General features: G+C 37.3%; 1 protein-coding gene across 1 annotated transcript in view; it reads left to right on the top strand.

Annotated features, from left to right (window-relative positions):
• The window catches only part of LOC120363252 (putative uncharacterized protein encoded by LINC00472), a 35,086-nt gene extending 28,706 nt beyond the window's left edge, over nt 1–6,380 (top strand). The window contains exon 2 of the mRNA XM_074398104.1: nt 1–6,380. This exon is cut by the window's left edge and continues 24,463 nt beyond it. The gene's annotated coding sequence lies outside the window, so the exon portion shown is untranslated.
• Nucleotides 6,381–9,816: the final 3,436 nt, after the last annotated feature.

Raw genomic sequence — 9,816 nt, forward strand, 5'->3', positions numbered from 1 at the left:
TCTAGGTCTTCATTAGCCAGTGACCCAGGCCACCATAACACAGAGCAAAAGTTACTTCTCTGTGTTTAAAGTGTTTGAGTGCTAGGAAACATAGGAAGGAAAAAAACAATACTACCAGTGTACTTACATACTTTAGACTATATTAATTTCTAGTTTTCAAAACTAACTTTAAGGAGATTTACTTGATATAGGATCATCATAACATAACCTCTTTCTCTTGGTAGAACCATTAAATTACTTGGTCCACATCCTTATCAGATAGCAGTCCCACCAATTGGTCACACAGCCAATGTTTGGATATCTTCTGAGTCATACATTACTGACATCATATTTTACATATAGAAAATCCATTCACTTGATGTTTTTTGAACCCTTACCTGCATAAATATATGGCAAATAACAATGCAGCCTCTTATTTCAAGGAGTTGACAAATGAAAAGAAGATAAAAATGGAGGCAGTGATTGCATGAGAGAACCTGTGGTAGAGGTGCTGTTGAGAGTTTTAGAAGTGGTGGGTAGAGAAGGCCTTTTGAGCTTAATGTGAAAATCAGTTCAAAAAGAAAGATCTGAACATATTGGAACATAGCAGATCCTGGGCAAATGTATCAATGGAGCAGACAACCCAGAAAGCTAAAGAGCATGTGCAGAGGGTGGAAGTGAGGAGAGTGGAGCCTGCTCAAGAAGAGCTCCTGGTGGAACATGCTGCCCAAGTCAGTGTGAGAAGACAACCACGGACAGAATCTGTGACCATGGGAGAATGGGACATCTAAAGGTGGGCAGAAAAAAATGCTGCAAAGAGGCATAAAGGAGGGTTGCTCGAGGGAGCCTCTAGAGGAGGAGGAAGAGGAAAGTGATGCTGGAAATGTAAAGAGAAGACCACACTATCAGCAGTTGTGAAGATCAAGAAATTAGCCTGCAACAGAAGGAGAGGTGTCTTTCCTATAAAGAAGAAAGGATGGGTGGACGTTGGAATAGATTTGATCTGGGAAGCAGTAATACAGAGGTCAGAACATACTTCATGAAGTAGGAAGTGAGGTTAGGTCACACCTGAAGGGGATGAAAATAGGGAAGAAGTGGAGGTTTGGAAAAGCTGATGCAAGCATTTAATAAAAATAAAAATATGCTGGCTATGGAAGAGACTGTGCTTCACTGAAGGCCAACTGAGATTAAAGGCCACAAATTTGGGGTGGCATGCTTCGACTTGGTGGCATGATTTTTTTCTAGCATTAAAAGTTCAAACATAGGTGTATATAAGGGAAAATATTGTGCACTGGAGACCCCGTCTGAAATGGAAATGTGCCATTGTTGGTTATGTAGCATACCATAGCTGTAAAGAATAACATGATGCTGGTATATTGGTAAAGTATACAAATTATTCATCCACCTTATCTAGAAGCAGCAGCAGCAGCTCTTCCCTCCTCTGCTGTCCCCACTACATCCTCCCATCAGCACTCCAAAGTCTTTGTTGTGCCATGACTTCAGAGTACTCAAAGCCCACAGATCTGGCTTGGCTCTGTAGTTTGTTATGGATCTCATCTCTCTTGCCTATTATGCTCATTTCCTTCTTAGGTGTTACAGATTGGCCTGTACACCTCAGTGCTTAACTATGTACAGTAGTGCCTGATTTATTTGACCCCATTCAGGAATGAGCTAATCCCCACAATTAAATTTTCCAGATACATGAATTATATTTCATTTAAAGCTAAAACAACTAACCAAACCAAAAAGACGATTTCTAAACTGTATTGCTATTACTTCTCTAAAGAGAGTAATGGACCTTATTTATAGCAGATTCTTGATGACATAGGGCCATGGTTCCAAACATCAGTTAATGGACTACACCTGTGAGGTACAATGAACCCTCTGGTTTTTGTTTTCATTTTTTGGGGGTGGGGGTGGGGGTAGGCTTGAGCTTTGGGAATTCTGAAGGCTCATTGCCTTGATAGTTGAGGCTGTCAAATCCTGTCTTTTATTACATTGTTTTGTACTTGCTAATCTTCCTATGACTAAATAGTATCTTAAAAGCAAGGATTATGCCTGGTATTTCTCTACCTCTCACTTTTCTATTGGTGCCTAGAACAGTGCCAGTGGAAGTTCCATAAATACTTGATTGATTTCTAAAGACAGTACAATTCTCTTAATGTTGGCTAAAACCACATTAGCTTTTTTTTTTTAAATTTTCTTCCTTTTTTTTTGGGCAGACATCAGTGTTACTCTGGTTGGGCTTAGTGTCAGAACTTTCTTTTTCACATGAATTTCTGTTTTGCCCCGATTGGTGCTTTTTTGGCCTATTACCTGAATTGAAGTAAGTATTCACATTTATCCCTAAGGCTTCACAAGAGCTGCCACTGTCACCTTTCCCTCCGTAGGAAAATTCTTAGAAATGTTGCCTAATTAAGTGAGTTTTAGCTTATTGTCCTAATCTGTCTTAGGTTTTTTGGGGTTCTTGATTCACTCTTACAAAATAATTACTACCATCTTTATTGTCAAATTTGGAAAACCTTATTTTCCTCTAGTTTAAGATGTTAATAAAAATTAAAATGTTGCATAGAAAATGTCCAAACAAGGACAGAGCTGTAAAGGTTAATTCTCAACACTCTCCTCCAGGTTGAATGTGTAGATCATCAGTAGATCAGCAGTTCCCTTTTGTTGTTGTTGTTGTTGTTGTTGTTGTTGTTGTTGTTGTTGTTGTTGAGATGGAGTCTCACTCTGTCACCCAGGCTGGAGTGCACTGGCGTGATCTCAGCTCACTGCAACCTCCATCTCCTGGGTTCAGGCAATTCTCTTGCCTCACCCTCCCAAGTAGCTGGGATTACACACACGTGCCACCAAGCCTGGCTAATTTTTAGTAAATTTTTAGTAGAGATGAGCTTTCACCATGCTGGCCAGACTGGTTTCAAACTCCTGACCTTGTGATCCACCTGCCTCGGTCTCCCAAAGTGCTGGGATGATAAGCATGAGCTACCATGCCCGGCCCATCAGTTCCTTTAGAGCACATTTGTTCAGCAGTTGTGATATCTCCCTAACTGTATTCAGATTCAGACTAAATTTCCCCACATAGTCATCTTGAGAGACTTAGTCATATAGACTTTGCCTAATACGTTTCCTCTGTCTGCCATCTAGTAATCAGATAAAAAGAGGAGGAAATAAAAATTAACACTCAGTTGAATAAATACCTGCCCACCTTCTCTCCAAGGTCCTTCTCAGAAAAGATAAAAGATAATTGCCGATCCAAGACAGAGGATTTCAGACATTTGTTTATTCATTTAATAAATATTTATTAAATTGTTACTCTGAACCAGACCCTATGCTGAGAGATTAGGATATAGTTAGTTGTGAACTAGTTAGATGTTGCCCCAGAAATATCCATTATTGCCTGGCTCTCAAAGAGGCTGAAGGGTGGGGTAAGAATGTAAAGCAGCTAATTGTAGGTAGTAGACAGACCAGAGCTGGGAAATAGCATGTGCAGAAGTAGAAGCTTTTCAAGTTTCTGAGATTGTAAAATCAAATTCAATGTTGAGGTCTAGATGGATTGGGAAATTGGTTGAACTATGTAACAAATAATCCCTAAGAAACTAAAGTTTGGAGCATCTTGTTTCCTAAAACATTTAGTACTAATAGACTTTTCAGGCCAGTAATTCAAGCACATACTAGCAAGAGCGTCTTTCACATAACTGGTTAACATGCTATAAAAATGGCACTGTCATCTGAAGTAAATGTCTTTGAACTTAGAACTGCCATATAAGAATTTTTACTGTTTTGCCACCAAGGGAAGAGGAAGCCCAGGTGAACTATGAGTCAGTTTTTTTCTTTTTGCTTTTTTCTACATTGCCTAAGTTTAATCTTTTAGAGAGTTTTCAAAGAATTGCTTATGCAACACCTATCTCCCACTGTTTATTATACAGAGGGAGAAATTAATGATTTTCGGAAAGTCCTTTATTTAGGTGCGTACTACACCTGGGCTGACTATTATTCTGATTTCTAAGTTAATCATATCCTATGCACAGATCTAAAAGGACTGTGGGTGAAGAAACAAGATCATCAGCCCAAGACCCTACTTAACCCTAACTGGGTTCCTTTTCCCATTTTCCAGTGCAGTTTATCCCTGTGTCTAAAGTTGAGTTGCCCCACTAGGAAAGACTGGGAGAGAGGAATATTTAATCATCCCTTGGAACTTGCTCCCTGCAGGAGCCTGCTTCTAGGTACTCAGCTTCCTTTCCACTCTCTAGGGATCCTGTAGACCACAGTGTTTGTGCTCAAACGCAGACACTACATGTGAGGAAAAAAGTTTCCTTTTCTCCACTGACACATTCTTTCTTTTTCTTTATATAATTTCCTGCTGGTCTCTTTAATCCCCAGGCTTCTTTCAAACTCCTGTTTCTCTGTATAGAAGCTTCCTGTACAAATGTATGTCACACTTATATGTGGAAACTTGCCTAAATAAAATTAGGCAGATATATGATGCCAGATATACACATATGACTCACTCCGCCCCCCGGTTTCATCTAGCTTCCTGGTCAAAAACCACTTTAGTAAGAAAGGCCTTACCTGACCACCACCTCCATCTAAAATAGCTCTCCTTCAAACTGACCATTTTGCCTGCTGCTGTTCCTCTTGCCGCAGTTGACTACTTGAATGCCAGGGTGTCAGGGACTCACTGCTGAGTCTCTGTAGCTGAAAGCAGTGCTGGTACGTTGTAAACCCTGAAAATCTTTTACACAAAAAAGAACCTATTACATTTTGTCAGTTAAGAAACTTGAAGTTTATCTTAATGACAGAGTTGCTATTATCACCACCATCTCTGTTTTAAAGTTGAGTATACTAAAATTCATAGCCTGCTCAAGGTTACACAAGTAGTAAGTGGAGCCAAGATTCAAACTCAGATCTCCTGACCCCATCCATATGACCTTATAAACTGTCTCAAAACAGAAAGATAAAATAATATAAATATTTATTGATATGTCTTTGTAGAGAAAGCCTAATGAGCATAAAGGGGAATGTGTTAAACTTTATCACAAGCAACCCTATTGGAATGTGTCAACTTATCAGAACGAATAAGGCCAGAATATCAAGTATAAATTAAGCCTGTAGTTAACCGAAAGTTGCATATCAATCAGGCACTCCAGTTTCTCTCCTCAAACTCCAAATATCCACTGAGTAAGATAAAGAAATAGCTAATTTGATTTTACTTTTCATTTTTTTTACCCAATTCTTAAGCGACTACTCACTCCTCAAGATTTAGCTAGTGTTGCTTTATTGTTATCCCTCTAGGGAGACAGAAGAGATGGTGGGGAAACACCTCTGAAGTTTGTAAGTTCTGCTGCTTTCAGCCCCACAGATGTCTCTTACTGCACGCTTGGGCCCTGGTGATTAAGCAACTACATTTGGAACCAGTCAGGCTTTTATTTAGACATTTTAAACTTTTTCTTGCTTTCCTTGCAAACTCCTCAGCTTTCAGACTGGTTGAAAAGTAAATGTATAATTCTTCCGTGAATTTTCAAGTAATAGGGTGTCAGCTTTTTCTCAAATATTTTTTTGCTTGGGAGGAGATAGACTAGACTGGATTAGAAGTCTTGATTTTGCAAAGGTAACAAAAGGCATGTTCTTTCATAAGACTTTTCATCATAAGTTTATTTTATTCAATGGAAGCAAAATTTCAATTTTAATGTAATGGAAGAAATAAAGGTCTGTGATAAATCTAATCTGTGTGGATAAACATAATTAGAAAGACTTAAAGATTAAGTATTGAAACAAACTACCAAAATATCTTAATATTAATTTGTAAAAATATCAGCACATTTTTCTTTCTTAATTCTACTGGGTCCTGGTTTTCATCAAAACATCCTGTCATATTAGTATACAATAGCCAAAACAAAAACAAAAACAAAAACAAAAACTACAACAACAAAAACTACACAAGGAAACCACCCTTAGTGCTGCTGAACAGAAATCATTTTCAGAAGTTGTATTAGAATATAAGGAGTCCTTTATTCATGTTTCCCTGAATATAATCAGCTACCTGAGAAACTTTGACATTCTTGCTCCTATTTTAAAAGCAAAGTCAGTTATTGTGTGGCAAGCCAACATCTTTTGTTTGACCTACCTAAAAAGAGCATTACCTCATTTATCTAAATCTCATCATTGTGAGTCTAGGTGCTCTCCTCTTTTTTGTCTTAAAAAATTATTGAGACATTGAGCAAACCATCACAAAAAGTCCCCCACAAAAATTATTTATCGTCTTACTATTCAAAGCCAAATATTTTAGATTTTGCCTATTACCTTCCAGTACCTGTCCATTTTTGTGCAGATGTAATCATGTGGGTGTGCTAAAAGTAGTAGTATGTGCTTTAAAAAAAAAAAAAAAAAAAACTTAAACTATACATAGACATCATATGAATCACTTAAATGACTGTATTACATTCACATATCACATTGTATCAAATTACTGTTAAAATTGTTTTCATTTTGATGACCAGCATTCCCGTATAGCGTTTTGGGGTGTTATCACTTTATTTCCTGATGATAAATTACCTTAAACAATATCACCAAGTCAAAAGCAGTGAAGCTAATAAAATTCTATTTACTGCAGTCATGCCTACACTGTATATATTACATATTAAATGTTGCTAATGTAGTAGTTGCAAAATACTAACTCAAAAAGTTCATCAGGCTGGGCGCAGTGGCTCAAGCCCGTAATCCCAGCATTTTGGGAGGCCGAGGCGGGTGGATCACGAGGTCAAGAGATCGAGACCATCCTGGTCAACATAGTGAAACCCCGTCTCTACTAAAAATACAAAAAAATTAGCTGGGCATGGTAGTGCGTGCCTGTGATCCCAGCTACTCAGGAGGCTGAGGCAGGAGAATTGCCTGAACCCAGGAAGCGGAGGTTGCGGTGAGCCGAGATCGCGCCATTGCACTCCAGCCTGGGTAACAAGAGTGAAACTCTGTCTCAAAAAAAAAAAAAAAAAAAAAAAGTTCATCGACTTGAATTTTTCATTACAAAAAGTAGTTGTCTCTATATTTTATTTGAATTTTTTCTTTGGAGACATATCTCATAGCTTTGGAAGGGAAGCAGATTCTTGATTCATTTTTGCATATTGAAACGTTGATAGGCAAGGATTGATAAAGATATTGCGTTATCCCCAGAGAATTAACTTGAAAGTCTGTGTAGTTGCCCATGAAGTTGTAAGAGGATATAAAATTTTCAGATACATCTGAGCCTTATGTACTTTAAAAAATCAATAGTAATATCAAGCTTTTAGAACCAAAATGTACTTCCTTACATTTATACTTTCTCTGTCTAGGTTGTGCATGTTTACATAGATGCTGGAAAAAGTAAGTCCGTGTTTAGATCTAACTCTTGGGTGAATCTTAGCAAGTTTAAGTGTCAGCTTCTTCTTCTGCATGGGGTTATTTACAGCATTATGATAATTAGCACTTTGCACAGTGCTTGGAACATGGATAGCACTGAAAAATGTTAGCTATTAATATTATGAAAGCCTGATTAATCATTAATCCAGAACTGTTTTAGCACATGTTTATTCAGGTAATCCAATGGAAGAACTATCTTTGCATTTGAATTAGTACATTTTCTAACTATTTGGAGAATTTATAATATTCTATATGTTTGAATTAGTACATTTTCTAACTATTTGAAGAATATAAAATATTTATAATTTTAACAGTGATTGATGGCATTACAGATGTAAACATGTTGTACCAGTTGTGTTTCCTGAAGCAAATCTAAGTGATAAAAGCATGTCATCATTATCACAAAGTACATGTAATGCTTACCCACATGGAGGAGTGTGCAGTTGGTAATATAATGTGGTAAACATGATTATTGCTGATTATGACCCTACAAACCTGTAAGGCAAAACAATGACCAAGATAGAGACATTTGCTGTTTCACCAGTTGACAATGGATAATTGTAGGAGACTCCACTTAATGAGAAGCAAACTATCATAATGGAAAATAAGCTGATTAGATTAAAGCTTAAGCCATTGAGGTTTAATGGTGTACCTCTTATGGATAGCATATAGTTGTGTTTAGGTTTTATATATAGCTTGCCCCAACAAGCTTTTTCATTAGAGTGTTTAGTCCACTTAAATTTACTGTAATTAGTGATGCAGTTGAATTTAGGTCTGCCACTTTACTGTTTGTTTTCTGTTTGTCTCCTGTATTGCTCGTTCCTCATACCTTCCTTTCCTGATTTCTTTTGTGTTAAACATTGTTTGTTTTATCATTTTAATTCTGTTGTCTTTTTAAAGCTGCATTTCTTAGCGTTCTTCTTAAAATGGTTACAATAGGGACTATAATGTGCTTATTTATTGCAATTAAAATTATGAATTAACTTTGGTTTTACATATATAAATCTTGCAACACTAAAGTTCTGCTTACCTCTCCTCCATCCTTTGGTGCTATTTTTGCCATATACGTTACATTCATACTTTTTAAAACACAAAATGCAGTGCTATGAGTTTGTCTTCAAGAAATTAAGAATAGTGGGAAAAGGATTTAAAAATATCTGGGTAATTATTAAAATCAATTTCCTCTAAAATTAATATTATAATTCATTATTGTAATTGTATTAGTTTTGAAAATTTTCAATTGTTATTTTTTATTTCTTTAAGAGGTGAGCCCAATATGGAGTGTAGAACAAGTAAAGTGTCAGGCAGTCAGCTGGACTCACTCACTTGCTCCCTGAGTGAATCTGTTTCAGTCAAATGACATATCACCATAATCATATGGACCTTCAGGTTTTCCCACCAAAAGGCCAAACTGAAAATATGAAGTCCCTGACCCATAAATATCTACTTACTGCATTATATATCCTTTAGCATTCATTAATTACTATTCATACGATTTTTTTTAAAAAATAAGGCTTATGCCTTTTCTTATCTATTTGGAATATGCAGTTTAGTAACTGTATGCCGAAGTAAGTTACTGGCATGGAAAGCCTTGTAAAACAGTACTCATTTATTTACAATGTGGACTTTTGCATTTCTTTTCAATTGTGTAGAAAAATTACCAGCAGTGCTTTGGGGTATAGTGACACCTACTGGTACTGTTTGAGGTTTAAAAAAATTCTTTTTAAATTTGTTACTGTCTTTTCTACAACATTTTTTGTAAGGAATCATTTTATCAACTAGGGTGATAAGAGGCCTCTCCCATCCTGGCTCCACATCACTTTCTGTAACAGAAAGACTTGGGCCATAAGCCCTGATGGAGAAAGCAGCCAGTGTCCCTTACATTTCCACCTTTGGCTTGAGAAAAAGTTCTATGCACTAAATATGGAAAAAATTAAGTTAGGCTGGAAGAAGAAAGACATTGTTACATGGTAAAACTGGAAATTTTCATACCAACAGTATGAGATAAAGCAGGAGTCCCCAACCCCCGGGCCATGGCCAGGGCCTGTTAGAAACTGGACTGTACAGCAGAAGGTGAGTGGTGGCAGGTGAACATTACAACCTGAACTCTCCCTCCTGTCAGATCAGTGGCAGCATTACATTCTCATAGGAGTGCCAGCCCTTTTGTAAACTGTGCATATGAGGAATCTAGGTTCCCCCCCTCCTTAAGAGAATCTAACTAATGCTTGATGATCTGAGGTGGCAGTTTCATCCTGAAACCATGCCCCCAACCATCCCCTTCCCATCCATGAAAGATATTGTTTTCCTTGAAACTGGTCCCTGCTGCCAAAAAGCCTGGGGACTGGTGGTATAAAGTACGTCTGAGGATATATACTTACGGAGAATGTACCTTGTATACCCTGTAAGATACCATAATGTTTTATCATTTTATAAAAGCTGAGGCTC

The sequence above is a fragment of the Saimiri boliviensis genome, chromosome 4 (genome assembly GCF_048565385.1).
Source record: "Saimiri boliviensis isolate mSaiBol1 chromosome 4, mSaiBol1.pri, whole genome shotgun sequence".
In the NCBI taxonomy this organism is placed as follows: domain Eukaryota; kingdom Metazoa; phylum Chordata; class Mammalia; order Primates; family Cebidae; genus Saimiri; species Saimiri boliviensis.